The 22,956-nt window shown below is 38.2% G+C and overlaps 1 protein-coding gene across 5 annotated transcripts in view; it reads right to left on the reverse strand.

The window, feature by feature from the left end:
• Positions 1–22,956, reverse strand: part of NPNT (nephronectin) — a 113,504-nt gene that overhangs the window by 87,331 nt on the left and 3,217 nt on the right. The window lies entirely within an intron of this gene.

The raw sequence follows: 22,956 nt of genomic DNA on the forward strand, positions 1-22,956 counted from the left end.
GGTGCCATTATTAGTTCCATTTTACAGTTGAGGAAACTGAGGCAGAGAGTGATTAAGTGACTTGCCAGCATCACACAGCTAGTAGGGATACCTGGGCAAATAAGCTAATGACAATCCTTCTGCCTCCCTACACACACACACACACACACACACACACACACTGGCACAAAGGAATAAATATGAACAAAGTTTATCACTGTTTTCCAAAGTATTGTATCAATTGCAAAGCAAATGCTACCACAAGAAAGGCAAAAAAAAAAAATCTCAGAAACCGCCTTAGCCAACAGACCTTTGAATTCTTTCCAGGTAGAGAGACAAGGAAGCCAGAAGGGCAACTCTGGATAGAATATAGACTCCTTTGCAAAACCTTATGGAGGAAGAAGGCAAAGAATTATGAGCAGAAGCACGTTATAAAAGAGTGGGGGTTGGGGAGAAAGGGGCTGGAAAAAAAACGAGTTTGTAGGAAGCTTGGTGGAGATCCAATTAAATCTAGATCATTGTAAGAACATTAAAAGATTAAACTAGAAGGGTAACAAAAAGATGGACCATAGAAAAGATCTATTGATACTAATTAAACAATTTTCTTTATCAGTTAAAGTGTTGGGCACTAATCTCAAGATCACTGGTGAGGCACTAGGAAGTAGAAATAGGATTTTTAAAATGAAGATGGGAAAAGCTATTGGAACTAGGAAAGTATATACAGAGAAGATTGGTGCTGGAAGTAACACAGTTTTGCTGGCATTGAATGGATCAGTTCTTCAGACATCTGAAAGAGGAGAAGATACCAAATAATGATTAAAAATCAAGAACTCAATTACTACTGGAATGGGGAAATCAATCAAGTCATCAGACATTTACTGTGAGCCTGGCACTGTGCTAAGGACTTGGAATACAAATACAAATACAACAAAAAGATAGTCACTGCCCTCAGAAGTTTACATTCTAGTGGAAGAAGACAACACATAAATGGTCGAGGGGAAGGGGAAGATGAAGGTACCTGATTGGTAGAGATTGAGGGGGGAGGGAGACAAAGTCCAGAGAGTCCCAGGTACAGCAAAGGTACAAAGAGGAATGAAGACATGATTGTCATCTCTTAGGAACTCTTTTCTTCTACAAACCTTCATGAGAATGACCTACACACACATTAAGGACAACTTTGATGAAAATACAAGAAGAGAACAGGAAGGAAGGTTTTCACAAAGGATATTCTATTGAAAAGCACGTCTTTACAGTCACTGCATGGACCGAAATGTGTAAAGAATACTAGGACCTAATGTTGTGATTGTTTATTGACTATGAAAAAAAAATATTTGATTCAAGTAAAGCCAAATGTAGCCTTAGGCTCTGCATTTCCCATCCAAGTATTAAAATTAGGTAAGCTTCTTAGATGGACACAACAAGATGAACCTTGTTTGATAATCCTTTGAATAGTAGCATCAACTGAGGTATAAAACGGGCAGACCAATGCTCAAGGGACTTTGTTACTATCATGGACAGTGTCTAATTCAAAGTCTAAATGAAGATGTATTGCCTGTAGATGACGAGGTCCTTGAGATGCTCTCCTATTTGCAGACAGCAACGTACTGATTTAATCAATTCCCTGAACACTGCAGACCCTCCTAAATGAGACTCAGGAACACTCAGAAGTATTCAACCCCATAGTTCTAACAGGGAAATGGGATGTGACAAAGGTTTATTGTCTACACTATGATACACAGTTTGATGGCTAACCTGTAAAGTCAAATCATCAATACATATAGTAGCTTTCCATTCAAGGCCTTTTGGGACTAGAAAGGACAAAACAAAGGATGCTATTGAGAAGTGATGCCCAAGATAAGTAGAAAGTAGGAAGAGTACAAATAGACACACAGGATGAGTTCAGACCAGATAAACTATATCCTCCTGTACTTAAAGAACTTCTACATGTGACTGTTTTTCCCCTATAAGTGATCTTTGAATATCATGGAGAACATCAAGTCAACATCAGTTGTTTTTCAGTCATTTTCTGACTCTACATAACCCTATTTGGGGTTTTCTTAGCAAAGATACTGGAGTGGTTAGCTATTTCCTTCTCCAGCTCATTTTACAGATGAGGAAACTGAGGCAAACAGGGTTGAGTGATTTGCCTAGGGTCACACAGCTAATAAGTGTCTGAAGCCTTATTTGAACTCAAGTCTACCTGATTCTAAGCCTGGTGCACTATCCACTGTGCCACCTAGTTGCCCATAGAAGAGATCAGAAAAAGGCAAATAATCATCCATATTTTCAAAAAGAGGAAAGAGTATGGTATCTTCACATTATTAGGTAGTGGGGGTGTGAGCCTGACTTTGATGTCTGGCAAAATTCTAGAATGTATGGTAAAAAGATCATTAGGCAGTTTCAGATGAAATCAAAGCTATCTATAGGCATATGAAGTACCCTAAATCACTTTTTATTAGAGAAATGCAAATTAAACAACTCTTGAGGTACCACCTCACACCTATCAGATTGGTTAATATGACAAAAAAAAGGAAAATGATAAATGTCAGAGAGGATGTGGGAAAATGGGACACTAATGCATTGTTGGTGGAGTTGTGAACTGATCCAACCATTCTGAAGAGCAAATCTGAACTATGCCCAAAGGGCAACCAAACTTCAAACCCTTTGATCCAGCAATACCACTACTAGGACTGTATCCCAAAGAGATCATATAAAGGGAAAGGACCTACATGTGCAAAAATATTTATAGCAGCCCTTTTAATGGTAGCAAAATACTGGAAGTTGAGGGAATGCCCATCACTTGGGGAATGGCTGAACAAGTATGAACGTAGTGGAATACTATTGTACAATGGTTGTTGTTGTTTGTCCTTTGTTCTCAAAGAGGACCATGACATCAAGAAAGTGATGGTCTGACTTGCAAATGAATTGGATTTAAGTGAGGAAGAGCTATGCAGAATCACCAGCCTCACTTTCTCCTCTGGAGCCATTTGGGTCCGGTGACAAGATATAGATCAGGATGATTGGAGATGGCCCTCCATTGTGCAATAAGAAAGGATGAACAGGCAGATTTCAGAAAAACCTGGAAAGACTTGTACAAAACGATGCAAAGTGAAATGAGCCGAAGCAGGGAAACATTGTACACAGTATCAGCAACATTGTGTGATGATCAACGATGAATGACTTAGCTCTTCTCAGCTTCCCATGATGATCTAAGACAAATACAAAGGACTCATGAAGGGAAACACTATCCACATCCAGATAAAGAACTGATGGACTCTGAATGCAGATTGAAGCATATTTTTTTTAATTACTTCATTCTTTTTCAGGCTTTTTTTCTTCTGATCTGTTTCTTCTTTCACAACTATGACTAACATGGAAATACGTTTTACATGATAGCACATATATAATCTATATCAAATTGCCTACCATTTTATAAAGAGGGGAGGGGAGGGAGAGAAATTTGGACCTTGAAATCTTGTAAAAATGAATGCTAAAAATTGTCTTAATATGTAAATGGGGAAAAATAAAATATTATTTTTAAAATATATATATATATATATATTGTTAGTGAGCTCCCAGAAAAGGAGGCAGTAATCGCAAAGAAACAGTCTGGCTTCAAGAAAGGATCACGTCAGAATGACCTTGTTTCATTTTTTGATAGGCTGACCATACCAGATTAGTATAATGCTATAGGGATGATTTACTTATATTTTCACAAAGAATTTGGCAAAAAAAAAAAATCTCTCATTGTATTTTTATGGATAGGATAGAGAGATGCGACCTAGATAACAGTATAGTTAAATGGATTTGGAACTGGTCCAATAATTCAAAATCCCAAACCTTCACTAATGAGTCTTGCACTTAGGTTCAGAGTATCAACTTTACAAATTTGAGATGGGGGAGATGTTGGCTATACAGTAGTTCTGACACTGTGCCAATGTCAGTCAGCGCGGTGATATGGCAGTCAAAAAAAGTAATGAGATCTTAGGCTTCATCCAAAGAAGCATGGGGTCTAGGACCAGGGAGGTGGTTGTGCTCTTGTACTCTTCCCGGTCAGAACACATAGGGACTATTACATTCAGTGCTGGGGTGCCCTATTTTAGGATGAATGATGATAACCTAGAGGTGAGCCAGAAGTAGATAACTAGGATCCTTTTAGTTGATTTTATGTGAGGCTCGATGGAAGGAACTGGGGATGTTTACCCTGGAGAGGAGCAGGGTAAGGGGGACATGACAATTACTGAGAGATCAGTTTTATTCTGCTTGCACCCAGAGGGGAGAACTGGGAGTAAATGAAATAGTAGAAGGTATAAAGAAGAAAATTTAGGGCTTGACATAAGGGGGGACAAAACTCAACAACTTGAAGTGTCTAAAGGTGGATTGGATCTGGTAAGTAGTGGGTTCCTAATCCCCGAATGACTTTTTTGCTCAGCTTGTTGTAATGACGCATTCATGCATAAATTTGGATTAATTGGCCTCTGAGGTCTCTTCCAACATTGAGATTTTGTGATATATTGGATAGGAATCTGTCATAGACGATCATATATCATAGATGACCAATGGTCCCAGAATTCAATAAGAGGAAATGAGAGCAAGGCTGCAAGTGGAATACCACACAACCCTTTCAATGGCTCCAAGCTGCTCCCAGAAATAAAAGCCCATCTTTTTAACACCAGTATTACTTGGGCAAGGCTATGTAGCTGTGAGCCATCAGATATTGCAATCTTCAAAGCAAGAAAATTGCAGGTGACCTAAGGGGCAATGGAAAGATGTGTGGTGGGCAAAAATAGGCCATAGCATTTTACCAGGGAAGAACTATGTGCAAAAAGTATCAGCAAAGAGATGTGCGACTCAGGAAGAGGAAGGGCTATTTATGTAGTTTGCTGTAAGAGGAAGACAATTTGCACATTGCAATGGTGTCCACACAATGTTGAGAGACATTTCTGCTGGGAGTCAGGCTCCTAGGACATTGGGTATGTCCCCTATAGAGGATTTATGGGAGGAAATAGGCAAGGATTGGGTTGAAAAGTATTGGGATTGATGGGATGTAAACTGTACCATGAAATGAAAATGAACATTGATTAGATTACAGACTAGCTAAAATACTGATAAATTCTTTACTCCATTGTTACCGACAACAAAGACCTTTCATTTGACTGAATAGTACTTTATGTAGCCAAGGTAAATGTTTAGGACTGTTGATTTTCAGTGACTGCATTTCAATATATTAAATGATATATAAAATATGTATACATATATGTATGTATATGATTGTCAATATTTGAAAATTAACTTCACATCTACACGGCACACATCTATATTATTACATAGTCTTTTCTGTTCATTTTAAAAATACTTTAATGGCATATTGGTTAAAATATAGAGCTATCAATGAATGGAACAGATTAGGTGCCCAATTATGCAGAAGCAAGAGACACAGCAGTATAGAATTACATAAACCTAACAACCCCAGTTACTGGGGTAAGGACTCAGTATGTGACCAAAAAAAAAATTGCTATGAAAACTGGAAAATGGTCTAGGAAAAATTATGACCAGCATCTAATACTAGACACCAAAATAAGCTCCAAATGGATTCATAACTTAGACCTAAAAAGTTGACATCAAAAGCAATTTAGAGGAACAAGGAAGAAATTACATTTTTGATCTACGATAGGGGAAGAATTCATGACTAAAAAGGGGTAGGGAGGATCAGAGAAGATAACTTTTTACACAAACAAAACCAATGCCATTAAAATTAGAAGTGAGACAGTAAATTGGAGAAAAAATCTTTGCAGCTAGTTTCTCTGATAGTGGTCTCATATCCAAGATGTACAAGGAATGGCATCAAATTTATAACTAGGAGAGCCACTTTAAGAAGTACAAGAGTCATTCCAATCAATAGTCAAAGGATATAAACAGGCAGTTTTCAAAGGAAGAAATCCAAGCTATCACCAACAATATGAAAAAAATGCTCCAAATCATTAATAATTATAGAGATGCAAATTAAAGCAACTCTGAAGCTGGAGGGACTTTAGGAAAGCAGGTAAACAAATCTAATATTAGTGGAGGTGTTAATTTGTCCAGCCATTCTGGAAAGTAGTGTGAAACTGTGGCCCCTAAATTATTAAGGTATACATACCCTTTGGCCTAGCAATACTACTATTAGGCCTAAATACCAAAAAAAAAAAACAAACCGAAGAAAGGGGCAAAGGACCTAACAAGTACAAAAATATTTATAGCTGCTCTTTTTGCAGTGATAAAGGACTGGAAATTAAAGGGGTGTCCATTGGGGACCCCTTTATTTTATTATTAATTGGGTTATTGTAGGATGTGAATGTAAAGGAATGTTTCTATGCCATTAAGACACAATGAAATGGACAGTTTCAGAGGAAACTGAAGACTTCAATGAACCGATAAAGAGGGAAGTGAACAGAACTCGGAGAACAATTTATATAATGACATTATAAAGAAAAAACAGCTTAGAAAGACTTTAGAATTCTGAGAAATGTGATGATAAGTCATGATCCCAAAGGACCAGAAATGAAGCGTGCAACTTCCTACCATCCATCACAGAGATGATGAATTTAAAAAGCAGAATAAGACATAAATGACTGAATATGGCACATGTGGGCATCTGTTTTGCTGGGCTCTACATATTTGTTACAAGATTGTTGGGTTTTTTCAATTGCTCATTTAGGAGGGGCAGATAGGAGGGGAGAAAATGAATACATATAAAAATGTAATTGAAAAACTTTATTAGTAACTGTTATGATTGTGAAAATGCCAAAATAGATAGAGAAGGAACTTAGAACCAGAAAGACATAAGTTCACATCTCTCCTCTGATATGCAATGGCTATGTGACCCTGGGCACATCAGTTAACTTCTCTGTGCTCTATGTAATTATCTAAACCACTAAGCTGGGAAGAAGGTGCCAACCTGTGTTAACAGAGGAAGTTTCCTCCTCTGGGGGTTTCCTTTAATGAATGAAATCACAGATCTATCCCCTCCCCCTATTAGTTATTATTATATGTTAAAATATACACTTATATAAAGAGTGTAGCTAGTAATTTTTTAAAACATCCTTGTTAATTAAGAGGATTTTAAAAGAAATTCTATGAGACTTATTAATATAATTCCATGTACCTACATTAAGGTTATTTCTGAAGAATCTCAATTAGAATGTATTGATCTGGAAGCTATATTCTGGTTACTATCCATTATTTCTCTTCTATATATTTACTTAATACTTCAAAACAACCATGATTTTATCCACGCAGATATTTCCTTCACACGTGTTGTGTTATAATCCCTTCATGTCTTGGTAGATGGGCTGTGTGAATTTCTTCAATTAAAATAATTCACTACCTTCTGTTCTCATTTTTAAAAATTCAATTTTATTTTATTTTCAGTTCTGAATTCTTTCCCTCCTACCTCCACCTCTCCCACACACTGAGAAAGCAAGGAAAACAAAACTGGTAAGTAAAACAAATTTCCACATTAGCCAAATCCCTTCCCCCCCAACCTCCCCAATATGCCTTGATCCGTACCTTGAGTCCATCCCTTCCCTCTGTTTAGAGTTCGATGTAGCTCATCTTCTCATCGCATGCCTCTCTGAACTTAGTCAGGCTGGGCCCCTTCCCTCTATTCACTCTGCCCCTACCTGAGTTCAAGTCCTTATCACCTCCTGCTTGGACTAATGCAATAAATAGCCCTCTGGCCTCCCTGACTCGTCTCCCCCTTCTCCTCTCCATCTTCTGCATGGTTGCCAAAGGAATATTCCTAAAAAACAAAGGCCAGACAATATTACTTCCCTGCTCAATAAACTCCAGTGGCTCCTCTGTCTTTTACAACCTGGATTCAACCTCCCTTTCCAATCTTGTTTATATTTCTCTCTGTCACTGCACTCTTTGGTCTAGACAAACTGAGCTATTTCCTTTTCCTCACAAATGGTGCTCCATCCAGGTTTTTGTACTGGTTATCGCCAATGCCTTAGACTGGGCTCCTTCTTTATTTCCTCCTCTTAGAATGCCTTGCTCCCTTCAAAACTCAAACTAAATGTTACATCCAGCATGAGGCCTTTCCTGATCCCTGCAACCCTTAGCATTTCTTCCCACATAATTCATTACCTTGTATATATTTGGATGGGCAGTGGATAGAGCACTGGGCTTGGAATCAGAAAGATCTGAGTTCAAAAATCACCTCAGATACTTACTAGCTGTGTGACCCTGTGAGAGTCACTTAACCCCTATTGGCTTCAGTTTCCTCATCTGTAAAATGAGCTGGAGAAGGAAAGGGCAAACAACTCCGGTATCTTTGTCAAGAAAACCCCACGGGCAAAAGTCCATGGGATCTTGGAGAGTCAGACACGACTGAACAACAACAATGTATTTGGTTGTACTTAAATATGTATGCGTTACTTCTCTCAGTTGAATGAAAGGGTCTATTTCACCTTGACTTTGTATCTCCAGCTCCTAGCACAGTGCTTGGCACAGAGTAGGCATTTAGTAAATATTTGTTGACCGATTAATTATTGATTGGTCTTTGATCAACAGACTTCCCAGGCTCACATTCAAGGCCTTTTCGTCTCAGTAGGTCTATCCATTATGGGCCACTGGCATAGCCTTTGAGAACTCGAGACCACCTCCATGGCACAATGAGGCAGCTGAGCAGCACCTTAGTGGAAGTTTAAAAACTTCTAGCTGTTTATTTCAATGTATAAAAATATGTGTATAGATTGTATATATGTAACATGCACACACACATACATGCATATATAGAAAAATGCAGTGTGTGTGTGTGTGTATATATATATAAAGACAACACATCACCATAAGGTTGACTGCAAGGTGATGAAGGATTTTCTTACTTTCTTTTTTTTGCCATAGTAATTCACACAACCTTATGAAGGTATGGAGAAATGGTGACCTACATTGCTAAAAGTATGTAAGCATTCATAGGTATTTACAGAAAATATAATTTCACAAGTTATAACGATGATGGCTAACATTTATATAGCACTTTAAGGTTCAAAAAGTATTTTACATATATTACCTTATTTGATCATCCCTATAACTAATCACCAAATATACACCATATCTCTGTTGTATATGCTTTTAATTTTTTTTAACACTTAATGATGACAACAAAGATAAATGGAAGGAGTAAAGCTTCCTTCTTTTAAATGGCATTTTAAAACCATTTTGGAATTAAAACCATTTAGCTATTTCTAAATGCTTCTAATCAACTTATTGAAATATCAGATTTTTCAGAATCTCTTTATTAATGTCATGACTATAAGAAATAAAAAGGTAAACTATAATTTCAAAAATGTGTTCTCTGGCTAAGATGCTACATGATTCATGGATTTGTTTCTGGAAGAACTTGTGAATGCTAGCAGGGAAGTCATAGGCTTACAACATCCTTGAGAGAGGTAGACAGCTTGTGGGCAGGAACCCTAAGAAGGGAAGGAAGGTCCTGGCAATCCTATATCGGCCAGATGTCCTTTTGGGAAGAGGAAAGCAGATGGGTAATGATAAAAGATGCTAACTCCTCACCCTCTGCCAAAGGGATCTCAGTAGCCTGCTAAAAACACAAAAACAGGTGGGATTCCTGATGAGCACTGCTGTGATAAAGGGGATTTCCATTTTAGGAATACCTAAGCAGTATTCCTCTTTTGCTATCAACAGCTTCTCCATCTTGATAAAGACAAGTGGTGATGTAGGAGGGTCCTTCTTGGCTACCAGTTCCCTTTCTCCTCCCCTCCTCACACAGGCATTCTGTTTCCAACAGCTAAATCGGACCTTCATAATTTTGGTTCTTTGGTTAAAATACTATTGAGGTTCCATTAAAGTCACTGAAATTCCTGTAGTTTCTGCCATGTTTGCATCTGGAGTTGTTACCCTGTCCCAGCTTTATTGTATTACTTCAGTCATTGGGTTTAGAAAGTACCCTACAAAGGAACCTATTCACTGCCAATTTTTTCAATTAATTCTTAAAAATTAAGTCTGTCAAAAATCATCTTTAATATTTTAAAAGAGCTTTCATTTCATTGGTCCGAAGGCTTCTTCCACAGACATAAATCATCACTCCTCCATACCTTAGTAGACAGTATTCAGGAATGGCTGTAGCCAGAAGAATTCATCACATGGGGCCAAATCTTCAAAGATGCCCAATCCACTTCTTTTCTGTCACTCCCTTCAGCTCTTACTAGAGGATACAGCACAAAGCCAAACTTTGCTGGAGGGACGTTTCATTACCCACCTTACACATTAAGTAGTTGATTCAAAAGGCATTTAATAGAGAGATGCAGAGCAATAAAAGGAAATAATGCCAGCCACACTTACTATAACAGGGAGGGAAATGCAAAACTGAGTTTCTGGAAGCTTTTCAAGAGATTTCATTTTACACAGCAAATACAGACTGTGCTCCTTTCTTTTAGACTGGAAAGAACCTGGCAATGCCAACATTATAACCTTTCTAAAAAATAAAATGGCACATCCAGTGACAGGTAGTTGAAGTAGATCTGACAACCAACCTCCCAGAAACTGGACTAATGATAATAATGATAATAATAATAGAATAATGATAATAATAATAGAATAAAAATAACAATATCTAGAATTTTTATAGTGCTTTAAGGTTTATCAAGTGTTGCATTGTATTATCTCACTTGATCCTGTGAGGTAGGTGCTACTATTATATTCACTTTTCAGATGAGAATACTGAAGCTAAGAGAAGGTTAAGTGACTTGTCCAGGGTCACACAGCTTATAATTATCTGCAACTGGATTCAAACTCAGGTCTTCTCAACTTCAAGCTCAATAATACTCTATGTATTATGCCTCCTGGTTACCTAGTTGAGTATGATTACATCCTTTCCTAGGAGGCCCAAGATCTACATGGATCAATTATAACATTTGTGGACATTGAAAATTAGTAGATACTGGATTATACAGAATTATGGAAGAAAATATAAACAGTGTGGCTAGAAAGCAGGGACTTGTGTGAACTCCCCGCCAGGTCCCTCCAAAAACCTATAAAAATGGCTCTGAACAAATTCTAGAACTGCAGAACCCAACAAAATAGCAGAGGGAATCAGGGATCCAGCCCAGGACAGCCTGGATGGTCACTGGATGAGCTCTATCGCGCATGGAGTGGAGGGGAGCAGAGCTCAGAGGGGAGTAGAGCCCAGCATGGGTGGCGGCAGGACGAACCAGACCAAGAGCCAGGTGAAACAGGCCCTAGCACCCTGAATCAGTGAGCTGTGGCAGTTACCAGACTTCTCAACCCACAAACACCAAAGACAACAGAGAAGGTTAGTGGGAAAAGCTGCTGGGACAGAGTGAAAAGAGTTCTTGGTGCGGCCACTGCCCCGGGGCAGCAGGGGTGGTGCAGCTACAGAACTACAGCTGCAGTTGCTTCTGGCCCCAGGCCCACCTGGGGGGAGGAATTAAGTGGCAGATCCCAGCAGGAGTGCAGAGCCTGCTTAAGATTTGCGTCAGGTCCAGGTTGGCGGTTCTTGGGGAAGGAGGAGTGCTGGTGTGGCAGAGCTGGCTCTGAAATCAACGGCGCATCCCCTCAAGCTTGGAACAAAGTATTCTTTAATCTACAAGCAGCCATACCCTGCTGAAAAACTCAAGGGTCAAGTAAGTTGGCTGGGAACATGGCCAGGCAGCGAAAACAGACTCAGATTCAGTCTCAGACTTTGGAATCTTTCTTTGGTGACAAAGAAAACCAAAACATACAGACAGAAGAAGTCAACAAAGTCAAAGAGCCTACATCAAAAGCCTCCAAGAAAAACATGAACTGGTCCCAGGCCATGGAAGAGCTCAAAAAGGAGTTGGAAAAGCAAGTTAGAGAAGTAGAGGAAAAATTGGGAAGAGAAATGAGAAGGATGCGAGAAAACCATGAAAAACAAGTCAATGAATTGCTAAAGGAGACCCAAAAAAATACTGAAAAAAATATTGAAGAAAACAACACCTTCAAAAATAGACTAACTCAAATGGCAAAAGAGCTCCAAAAAGCCAATGAAGAGAAGAATGCCTTGAAAGGCAGAATTAGCCAAATGGAAAAGGAGGTCCAAAAGACCACTGAAGAAAATATTACCTTAAAAATGAGATTGGAGCAAGTGGAAGCTAGTGACTTGATGAGAAATCAAGATATTATAAAATAGAACCAAAGGAATGAAAAAAGTGGAAGACAATGTGAAATATCTCATTGGAAAAACCACTGATCTGGAAAACAGATCCAGAAGAGATAATTTAAAAATTATTGGACTACCTGAAAGCCATGATCAAAAAAAAGCCTAGGTATCATCTTTCAAGAAATTATCAAGGAGAACTGCCCTGATATTCTAGAGCCACAGGGCAAAATAGAAATTGAAACAGATCACCTCCTCAAAAAGATCCCAAAAAGAAAACTCCTAGGAATATTGTTGCCAAATTCCAGAGCTCCCAGATCAAGGAGAAAATACTGCAAGCAGCCAGAAAGAAACAATTTGAGTATTGTGGAAAAATAATCAGGATAGCACAGGATCTAGCAGCGTCCACATTAAGGGACCGAAGGGCTTGGAATATGATATTCCAGAGGTCAATGGAGCTAAGATTAGAACCAAGAATCACCTACCCAGCAAAACTGAGTATCATGCTCCAAGGCAAAATATGGATTTTCAACAAAATAGAAAAAAAATAAACAACTAAAAAGTGAGGGATGTTGCAAAGAATTAGTTACATCTAGTAGGATATAGAACCATATGACCTCTGAGATCCCTTGCTCTTTACTCTAAGATTCTCTGATTCTATCTATATTCTGTTCTCAAAGACCACCAGCCAAAAATGTCATGTTTTCTGTCCAATAATTTTATTTTGCAACTCAAAAACCTTTACTCTTTCAAAGACCATGATATACTTAATCTCTTTAAGGAGGCAATAGCTGAAAATACATTCCAATTCTACTATAGAAAAGGAAATTCTTTTTTTGATACAATCTTATGGAAATAATGCTATATAACTTATCTTTAATATTTTTTCTTTTAAAATTTTGAGTTCCAAATACTCTCTCTCTTTCCCCCACTTCCCCCACCTACTGAGAAGGCAAACAATGTGATATAAATTATGCATATGAAATTATGCAAAACATATTTCCGTATTAGTCATATTTCAAAAAAGCAAGAAAAATAAAGAAAGTGAGAAAATTATACTTCAATTTACACTCAGAATTCATCAGTTCTCTCTCTGGAGGTGGATTGCACCTAGGAAAGGAAATTCTTAAGAGAGAAATTCAATTCCTTGGGATTCAGACTTAGTGCTAAAAACATACACTGCGAGAGAGATTCTAAGACAGTCTACACTTCAGGGGTTTTTAATCTGGGGTCTGTGAACTTACTTTTTAGAATTTTCTTTATAACTATATTTCAATTTCATTTTAAATTTTAATATGAAAAAGTTTTGCACAAAAATATCAATGCAGCCAAGATTAGAAGGAAAGTAAAAAATTGGGGGGAATGGGATTTTATAGCAAGTTTCTCTGTTAAAGACATCATTTCTCAAATATATACAGAACTGAATCAAATCTATAAGAGCACGAGCCATTCCCCAATTGACAAATGGTCAAAGGATATGAACAGGCAGTTTTCAGAAGAATAAATCAAAGCTACCTATATTTATATGAAAAAATGTTGTAAATTTCTATTGCTTAGAGAAATGCAAATTAAAACAACTCTGAGATATCACCTCACACCTATCAGATTGGCTAATATGACAGAAAAGTAAAATGATGAATATTGGAAGGGATATGGGAAAATTGGGATACTAATGCACTGTTGGTGGAGTTGTGAAGTGATCCAGCCATTCTGGAGAGCAATTTGGAAATATACTTAAAGGGCTATATAACTGTGCATACCCTTTGATCCAGCAATGCCACTACAAGGTCTGTATCCCAAAGAGATAGAAAAAAAAAACAAAAAGGAAAAATTCCTGTATGTACAAAAATATTTATAGCAGCTCATTTTGTAACAGCAAAGAACTGGAAATTGAAAGGATGCCCATCAGTTGAGGAATGGCTGAACAAGTTGTAGCATATGATTGTGATGGAATACTATTGCACTATTAGAAATGATGATGAGGACAGTTTCAGAAAAAACCTGGGAAGACTTATATGAATTGATGCAAAGTAAAGTGAGCAGAACCAGGAGATCATTGTAAACAGTAAGAGCGATGTTGGAATGATGATCACCTGTGAAAGACTTTGCTTCTCTGATTAATACAATGATTCAACACAATTCTGAAGAAATTTTGATGAAAAATGCTATCCACCAAAAAACAAATGGAGTCTGACTGCAAATTGAAGTATAATTTTTTCACTTTATTTTTCTTGCTTTTTTTTGCAACAAATATGAAAATGTTTTGTATGATTTCACATGTATAGCTGATATCACATTTCTTGCCTTCACAATGAGTAGGGAAAGGGTGGAAAGGAAAGAATTCAGAACTCAAATTTTTTTAACTTGAAAATAAATAAAGGATACATTTTAAAATGGGGGGAAACTTATATTAATAATTATATATTATAAAAACATTTCAGTATAATTGGTTTGCTTTGTAATCCTATAGGTTTTATTTGATTGATTTAAAAATATTATTTTGAAAAGGGGTCCAAAAACTTTACCAGGCTGCCAAAGGGGTCCGTGATAATAATAGCTAGCATTGATTTAATACTGAGGTTTGAAAGTACTTTTATGTGTGTTTTCTCATCTGATTCTCACCAAAAATCGTTTGAGGTAAGTGCTATTATTATGTCTGGTTTACAGATGAGGGAATTGAGACTGAGAAAGGAAGTTATACAGGTAGGGTTATACAGGTAGTGTCATGTGGGGCAGGATATGAACCCAGGTTATCCTGATCCCAGGTCCAGGATTTTATCCACTAAGTCACACACACACACACACACACACACACACACACACACACACACATTAAGAATGCCTCAACTACAGCAATGATCTTTGCCCCCATCCTTGAGAAATGACCAGATTTCACATTTGCATTCTCAGAACCGGAGCAGAGAATACTAGGAGCATCTGTGTATTAACAGGTCTTAATGGGGCTCTGGAATGTAGGATTATCAGAATTACCCCAGAGATGAGAACAGCTGTGAAAGGTTAAATGCTCTTTCAAAAACTGTGACTACAGCTGTTGATGACAAATGAGGAAAGTTCAGAGTGGTCAACATTGCTTTTTTAAAACTAAGGATGATCTTTCTACAAGGACGTTTTCCTATAAATAGCGTCCTAAGTCATAAATGATGACTTTTAAAAGTTCTTCAAAAATCAAAACTTGAAACCAAAGTTTATTTTGCACATATCCTAGCTCAAAATCTTTAAGTCCCTATCAACTGCAGAGAATTAGAAACTTTATGGACTGCGCTTCTGTTTTGTTTTTTTTTTTTTTCCCCAGTTGATAAGGTTAAACGAATCTGGTTTTTAAGCAAATGAAAATGTTTTCTGAGTGCCCGGGCTGCTGGTGAATGAGTTAGAGTCAGGGCAGGGGTGGGGGCTGGGTGAATATACCCTTGGCACACTTTTAAGTTTAATCTGCATTATTACCATTTTCTCCTTTCACTTTCTTAAATCTAGACGATCTACAAAACAATAAATGAAGCCCTGATTTTTAGCCTTGAGGATTTCCAAGGTGTAAATGCTCACACTGAAAATTTAACAGCCAGCCTCCAGCACACCCCTCGTAGAACCCAGCTTGTCTAGTACAGAATTGGTGATTTGGGAAATTCAAATAGTTTCTTTTACTTAGAGCTATACAATATTAAAGCTGGGGTCTTTAGCAATAGAAATGGAAATTATAACTACTCCTTAATAGGTTAATTATTTATCCCTGTTGTTCCCTTCTCACCTAGAAACACCCCTTGGCAATGCTGCACACCCTCCCCCATCCCCATCGATTAGTTCTTTCCAGCTGGGCATTTAAAGGAGGGGCCCAGGCAGACTATCCTTTATTCCTCTCCCAGCGGGCTTTCTAACTCTGAACTTTGTCCCCAGGTGGGTACCTTCTCTCCACTTCCACCTTCGTGATTTTCACCTTCCTCCTTTAGAATGTCTGCTCCTTGGGGGCAGGGGCTGTCTTTCTTTTTGCTTCTATCTATAGCCTTAGAGCTTAACACGGTGCCAGGCATACAATAAGTGCTTAATAAATGCTTGTTGCCTGCCCATTTGAGATAAGGTCTGGTCCTAGCTGGGGTGTATATTAATGATATTAACCTCTCTCTGATAGCTTTAACACATTTCCAAACTTCAACTGGTTTCATACATTGGCACCAGTTTTACAGTAGCCTTCTCATCAACCTAACGTGGTTAGTGGAGGGCTAGTGGGGCAGCTAGAAGGCACAGTGGATAGAGTACTGGGCCTGTCCGGAGTCAGGGAGAATCATCTTTGTGATTTCAAATCCAGCCTCACACACTTATGACCTGTGTGACCCTGGGCAAGTCACTTAACCCTGTTTGCCTCAGTTCCTCATCTGTAAAATGAGATGGAGAAGAAAATGGTGAACCACTCCAGTATCTTTACCAAAAAAAAAAAAAACCCAAACCCAAACAGACCCCAAATGAGGTCACAAGGAGTTGGACAGGACGGAACAACAACAAAGAAAAAATTATGGTAGAGTGGAAAAGAAGGATTGCCTTGGAGTCACAGACCTCAGTTTCTTCTATAAAATGAGGGGAATGTAATGAGTTAAGGTCCTTTCTGGCTCTAGATCTATGACCTACAATCCTAGTGACAGATAACCACAAGTTTTTGATTTTAAGAGTTTTCAGGTAAATTTTGGGTTTTTAGAGGTAAAAGGGAAAGATTCATTCCGTGTTTAGATTTTTATATCAACCCAAAATCTCCAAATGAAACACAAACAAACCTACGTTTTACCTTGTCTTGTGAAGAAATGATACAAACCACCCCATTTCACATAATTTCCTTTGGAAACCACAAATTGCTTACTGTCAGCCAAAATCTAGAAACTAAATAGCTCTGTTGAAACCTGGAGCCAGATATGTGTGTGTGTGTGTGTGTGTGTGTGTGTGTGTGTGTGTGTTTTCACATTTGTACAATGCTTTCTATACAGAATTGCTACCACATACATAGCCAAATTTGTGAGCGAAAATACTGTGGTCAGAGATTACTATAAGAAAACATAAGGCCTAAGAATTCTGCATGTTTTTCTAAATATTTCAGAGAAATCACTTAACTTATAGATTATTCTAAAAGCCAGGCTTTAAATCCATTTCCTCTAGTATGGATGAATAACTTTGGCCTGAGCTCTCCATTAGCTTCAATGAAGTAAAGTGAATGCTAATACAGTTAAAACTGACTATTAAGATACTGAAAAGCTTTAAAAGGAGAGAAATGGTACAAATTAGGAAGCAAGAATATTTTGTGATCATCGGTTGAAACTACTTAAGCAGCAGCACTTTTAATGCAGCCCTAACTGACTTTACTCTAGGACTCTCTCTTTGACCTTGACAAATAATTGCCCTTTCTAAACTTTAATTTCCTCATTTATAAGATTAACAAGTTGGAATTAGGTGATGGACATGGTCTCTTCCAGCTCCCAAACTCTATTATTCTATTCTGTGATAAACACCCAATGTTTTCTTTACAATAAAAGTTGCTCTAACATTTAATGAATGTATATTTCCAGCCAATTTGATAACTATATATATTCAATGCACCATTTCTTCTTATCACTTATGAGTCAAGAACACAAACAAAAACCAAATAATAGGAGAGATGGAGGGATGGCGGTCCCTTTTTGCCTTAATTCTCAGTGCATGATGTCTGTCCCTGCAAAAGGTTGTGTGTTCTGAGGCGATGATGTTGGATTAGGAAAGAGGTGTGGGCAGGAAACATGACCACAGCTTTGATGTCCCTCCAGTAGCCTTTCTGATCCTTCCTTTTCTTAGCTTCCTTCCCGGGCCTGATAAAATAATGGAAAGGAGGCTTCTGGGCTGAATGTGATTGGATAGGGTTGTAGGGAAAATTATTCTTAGCAACTCCAATATCTTGTTGGCTAAGTTGCTTCCATTTTCCTCTATAGGAGAGGTTCTGGGATCCACAAATTTGTTTAAAAAATACATTTCACCATTACTGGTTTCATTAGTAGTCCTAGGTATTCTGTTTCATGCATTTACAAACACTATTCTGAGAAACGGTCCATGGGTTTCATCAGATTGCCAAAGGGGTCCAGAGACACAAAGTACTTAAGAACCCCAGAACTACAGAATGGGACATGACAATTATGAAGACAGCATGTTAGCAACTTAAAAATAACATGTAATGTGTTCACTTTCAACATATGACTCTCAATTCTGAGATCCAAAGAAAGGTCTCACTAATGCCCAACCCATACCTCTTCATAAAAGCATCCGTGCTCTGGAGTCTGGAACATGGGGCCCATTAGAATCTGCTGAGCATGCCAACTAACGATTTTTTTTCTCTTTCTATTTTGAGAAAAAAGAACAAGGGCATCTTCCATAAAGTGACCTTGGCACTCAAACTTCCTCTCTTCCTAACAAGCACAGCCTTAGTTGGCTGAAATTTAGAGCCTCTCACTTACAAAAAAATTTTTTTAAGAAATGAATTTCCTAACCTCTGACATTTTCTATGGGGGGGACCTCTGATGTCACATTCAACTATTATAAGACAACTATTATAAGTATTATAACTATTATAAGTAAATTCCCATGACTAAATATGGTAATGCTTTGAGCTTTCTGAAAGACTGTATAGTTTTCACAAAATTTTTTTCCTGATGTGCTTCCTTTGAGATGCCTAGAAGTAGATTACCTAGCCAGTTCCCTACGGCATGCAAAATGGTTTGTGTGTGTAATCCTATTTGATCCTCACAACAACCCTGGCAGGTATGTGCTATTAATCTTCCCATTTTACAGATAAGGGAAAAGAAGCCAAGAAAGCTTAAGTGGCTTGCTGAGGGTATCTGAGGCAGAATTTGAATTCAAGACTCGCTGACTCCAAGTCCAGCACACTCACTAATACCCACCTTGCTCCTTCCTATAGATGGCAAACTGTAAAGTTAAATGACGGCTAAAATCAAGGATTCCTAATTCATAGGCCAGTGTTTGGGTTTTTTTTTTTTCACTATTTCACTTATTGTGTAGATATGGAATATTCTCCAACTCCCTACACATATCTTCTATATTCTATTGTTCCGATATATCATAACATTCACAAAGCTATATGTGGGAATTCTATAGAAGCAGGGTCCCCACATAATTGTGAAACACGTAGTGGGGAAGCTTCCAACTAATACTCAAGCATCCCCAAATGGGACAATTAGTGTGGTTATGCTCTAGTTTTGAATATGCAAGAAATGCATGGGATTCTTAAAGAAACCACAGATGAAGCAAAATCAATCTCTAGTCATTAAAAAAAAAAAAAAGCTAAACCACCCTTTCATTTTAAATGCTGCCAATAGACCCATGGAGGAAGTACTTGGCCCTTCTTTCTTCAAGAGTGGTTTTATTCTATGGCAGCAACCCAGCGAATCTCAGAGTTATTTTATGTTTTTCAAAAGAAACAAGAAAAATTGTCATGCCCAGAGAGTTGTGGAAGTGGACATAATGCTGGTTTTTGATAACTTTGCTTCCTGGTGACATAAACTTAATTTTCAGTGAAGCAAAATTCTAAGAGCTTAAATCCTAGGTTACATATGGTTCATAATTATTTTGAGCCATGAATATGCATGTGTATACACCTAGAAACATTATGTTTGTGCTGAGAGGCAGAAAGAATAATGGGAGGAAGGTCACACTTGAAAATGTGCTTACCTCTTCTAATAAGTCCAAGTATATAAATAAAATGAATAATGAGAGGGTGAAAAAAAGAAAGACTCTGCAAAGTGTGAAACCAGTTAAGAGCATGACAGTCTCCGAAAGAAATGAAGTTGAGAATCATCCAAAGGGCAGTGGAAAGACCCATAGTGTCTGTGAGCTGTAAGAATAAGGAAGAAGTTGTATGTATGAAGGACATCACATGAGAAATGGGTGAATAAACAAACAAAAAAAGGGGTTGCCTTGATTATTTATTAGTTGTGTGACCTCGGTTAAGTTTCTTCATTTGTGAAATGGTGGGGCTGGCCCTCTTGGCCTCTAAGGTCCATTCTAACAACTTTCTTCTAACAGCCACAAGCCTATAATTCACTTGTGTCCCTCCAGAGACTGTGAGGAAAGTCAACAACTCTTTGGCTGGACTCCGCAGAGTAAATTTATGGGAAGGATCGGAGGAGTAAAACAGGATGGATAGGCCTAGATGGATTATGATCTGAGTACACCGTAGGAGGGGATATTCACACAGTTGAGTTTACAGATTGACTGGAGCATCATTTAAAAAAGAATAATTCCTTAATGTGAAAAGTACTAGATATTACAATATCTTGAGTTTCTACAGTTATTTCTCTCCTCTTCCCACTGTCAGTAGTAGACTTGGAGTCAGGAAGACCTGAGTTCAAATTTGGCTTCAGCCAGAAGTGTGTGTATTGAGCAAATCTCTTTACCCCTCCCTGCCTTATCCTCAGTCATCCCCTTTATAAAATGAGGATAATAATAACACTTACCTCCCAGGGTTATTGTGAGGATCAAATGAGATAATATATATAAAGTGCTTTGCCAACTTTAAAGCGCTATATAAATGCTAGCTATTTATTTATTTGTTAATTAATTAATTAATTTAATTGTTACATAAGGGTTTCATTTTCAAAGCAATGTTCTTAATTCTTTAATCAATGGGTGGAACAAATGACTGTGCTCTCTAATATCAAAGTAATAAATATATACACAATGATGGAGGATGAAAAGGTGTGAAAGTCCGCCTGTATCTATTTACCCCGTACTATGACAAGGTCTTATTGCTAGTTTCATGGGCCACCCACATTCTTGTTCACAGACATTCTTCTAATACTTCAAAAGGGATGGAAGAGATACTGAGCAGATAGAAGCTGAAGATGTGGCAGAAATCCAGAACATGACATGTGATGGATCTCTACTTAGGGGTGCACCTCAGAGGGAACACCAGCTCAAACTTCCATGACTATGACACTTATGATGACTTGTTTAGGACTTATTTTTTTAATACATCCAGTGGAAAAATTAATAAAAGTTAGAATATCATTTCTGACTGCTCCTGAAGATTTTTTTGTCCCCAATGGCTGTTAAGAATCTTATCACAGAAAGACTCGCTCACCAGCATGGCCTCTTCAACTTTACATTGTCACTGTGATCGTTACAGGACTTTGAAAATAATTCAGGTACAAATTCCAAGTTAGGGGAAAAGGGACATGGGAAAGAGGAATTGTGGAATAGCTGGTGATGCCACCTCTGGCATCCCATGGTGAATGTGGTGGCCCTCCAAGGAGCACATGGCATTCTCTGCTCAGAATGCTCCAATAGCACATTCTAGCTAAAGATACATGTACTCTTAACTCCTCTGCTTTCCCACCGGCACTCTGCCTCAGAGTAAGATTCTCTCCCCTCCTGCTCCTGGGCATCTTGCCAATGTGGCTGCTTATTCTGGGTGGGGCTGAGGAACTACATTCATCCAACTTGCCACTGGGATTCACGATGGAAGTTCCCTGGAAATGGAGCTATCCGCAGAGCAACAGGAAATCATTGCCATCCCTTGAGAGTAACTGCACCAGCTGACCACCCAGGAATAGAGGCTGCCAGCACACCCATCCCTTCCCCCTCCTCTTGCCAATATAGGGTGCCTCTGAGGTCAGCATCTCTGACTTGGAGCCTTGCAGAAGGAGTCTTCTTATCTGGCCCTACGCTAGGAGGCCACAAAATATCCCCCAGCACCTTTCTCTTTCTTAGCCACCATCCTTTCTGTTTCCATATAAAGACATTAATAAGGCATGATATTACTACTTCTTTGCCAACTACTCTTTAAATATCCTGAACATACTACAAAATAAGGCTAAACGTAGCCTCATCAACATGAATAAGCCTTATCACACGCTCTCTCTTCTAAAACTTAGGAAAGGTATGATGCTGAAATCATTCCAAAGCTTAAAATTGCTATAAAAACTCCTCGCTTTTGTGCACATAAGTTTGCTTTTATACTCATCGTCACTAGATTCTAAGATGGCAACCCTTCCTTTCCAAATTTGTCCTCCTTCCTTTCCAGTCTTCCAACTGATCTGTCTTTTGAATTATGCCTACAGAGTATATTTGCTACCAGATTCTAATCTGGTATTGACAAATTTCCAGGGTTGGCATGCCCAGTCCAGTTCTCTTAAGTCTTGGAGATATCGTAGGGACCCCAGCGCTCGGGTGAGCAATTCTGTGATCGTCATTTAGATAGCTTGGGTTATGGAGTGGGGATTCCTAGCTTTAAAATTTTTACATTAAAAGAAAAATGTTGTAATCTTGAATTTGACCTTACTCAGCTCATGTGATATAACTGTGGATTCGACCTTTCTATAAAATGTTTTTTTAATGATTGTGGAAAAAGTGAAACCAATATGTGGACTAGGCATAGCTTAGATGGCATTGATTTAACAGTATAGAATTTGGAATTGGTATTTCATTTAGTTGCTATGAAATTTGATTTGTGTTGGGTGAGCCATTCAGATTATACTGCATGGCTTCAAGAACATGTTCTCTAAATGGGCCACCTTACATTACACAACAGCTGTGGCAAATACTGCATTAGAGTCATCAGGTTCAAGGTTTATTTAATGTAAATACAGTCTAGACTCATTATCTTGCCCCATCTTGAAGTCTGGAGCAATGAGAAGCAAATTTGATGAGAAAGCAGAAGCTAGAAATATTAGGGACAAACAATTAAGTGGGAAGTCCTGGGTGGTTCTCTATGAACAACAGAATTGGCATCATAACAAAGGGAGGTCAGATTGGGAAAGGGCAAGATAAGGAATCTGAGACTGTACATGAAAACTTAAACA

This window comes from Trichosurus vulpecula, chromosome 6 (genome assembly GCF_011100635.1).
Source record: "Trichosurus vulpecula isolate mTriVul1 chromosome 6, mTriVul1.pri, whole genome shotgun sequence".
NCBI lineage: Eukaryota > Metazoa > Chordata > Mammalia > Diprotodontia > Phalangeridae > Trichosurus > Trichosurus vulpecula.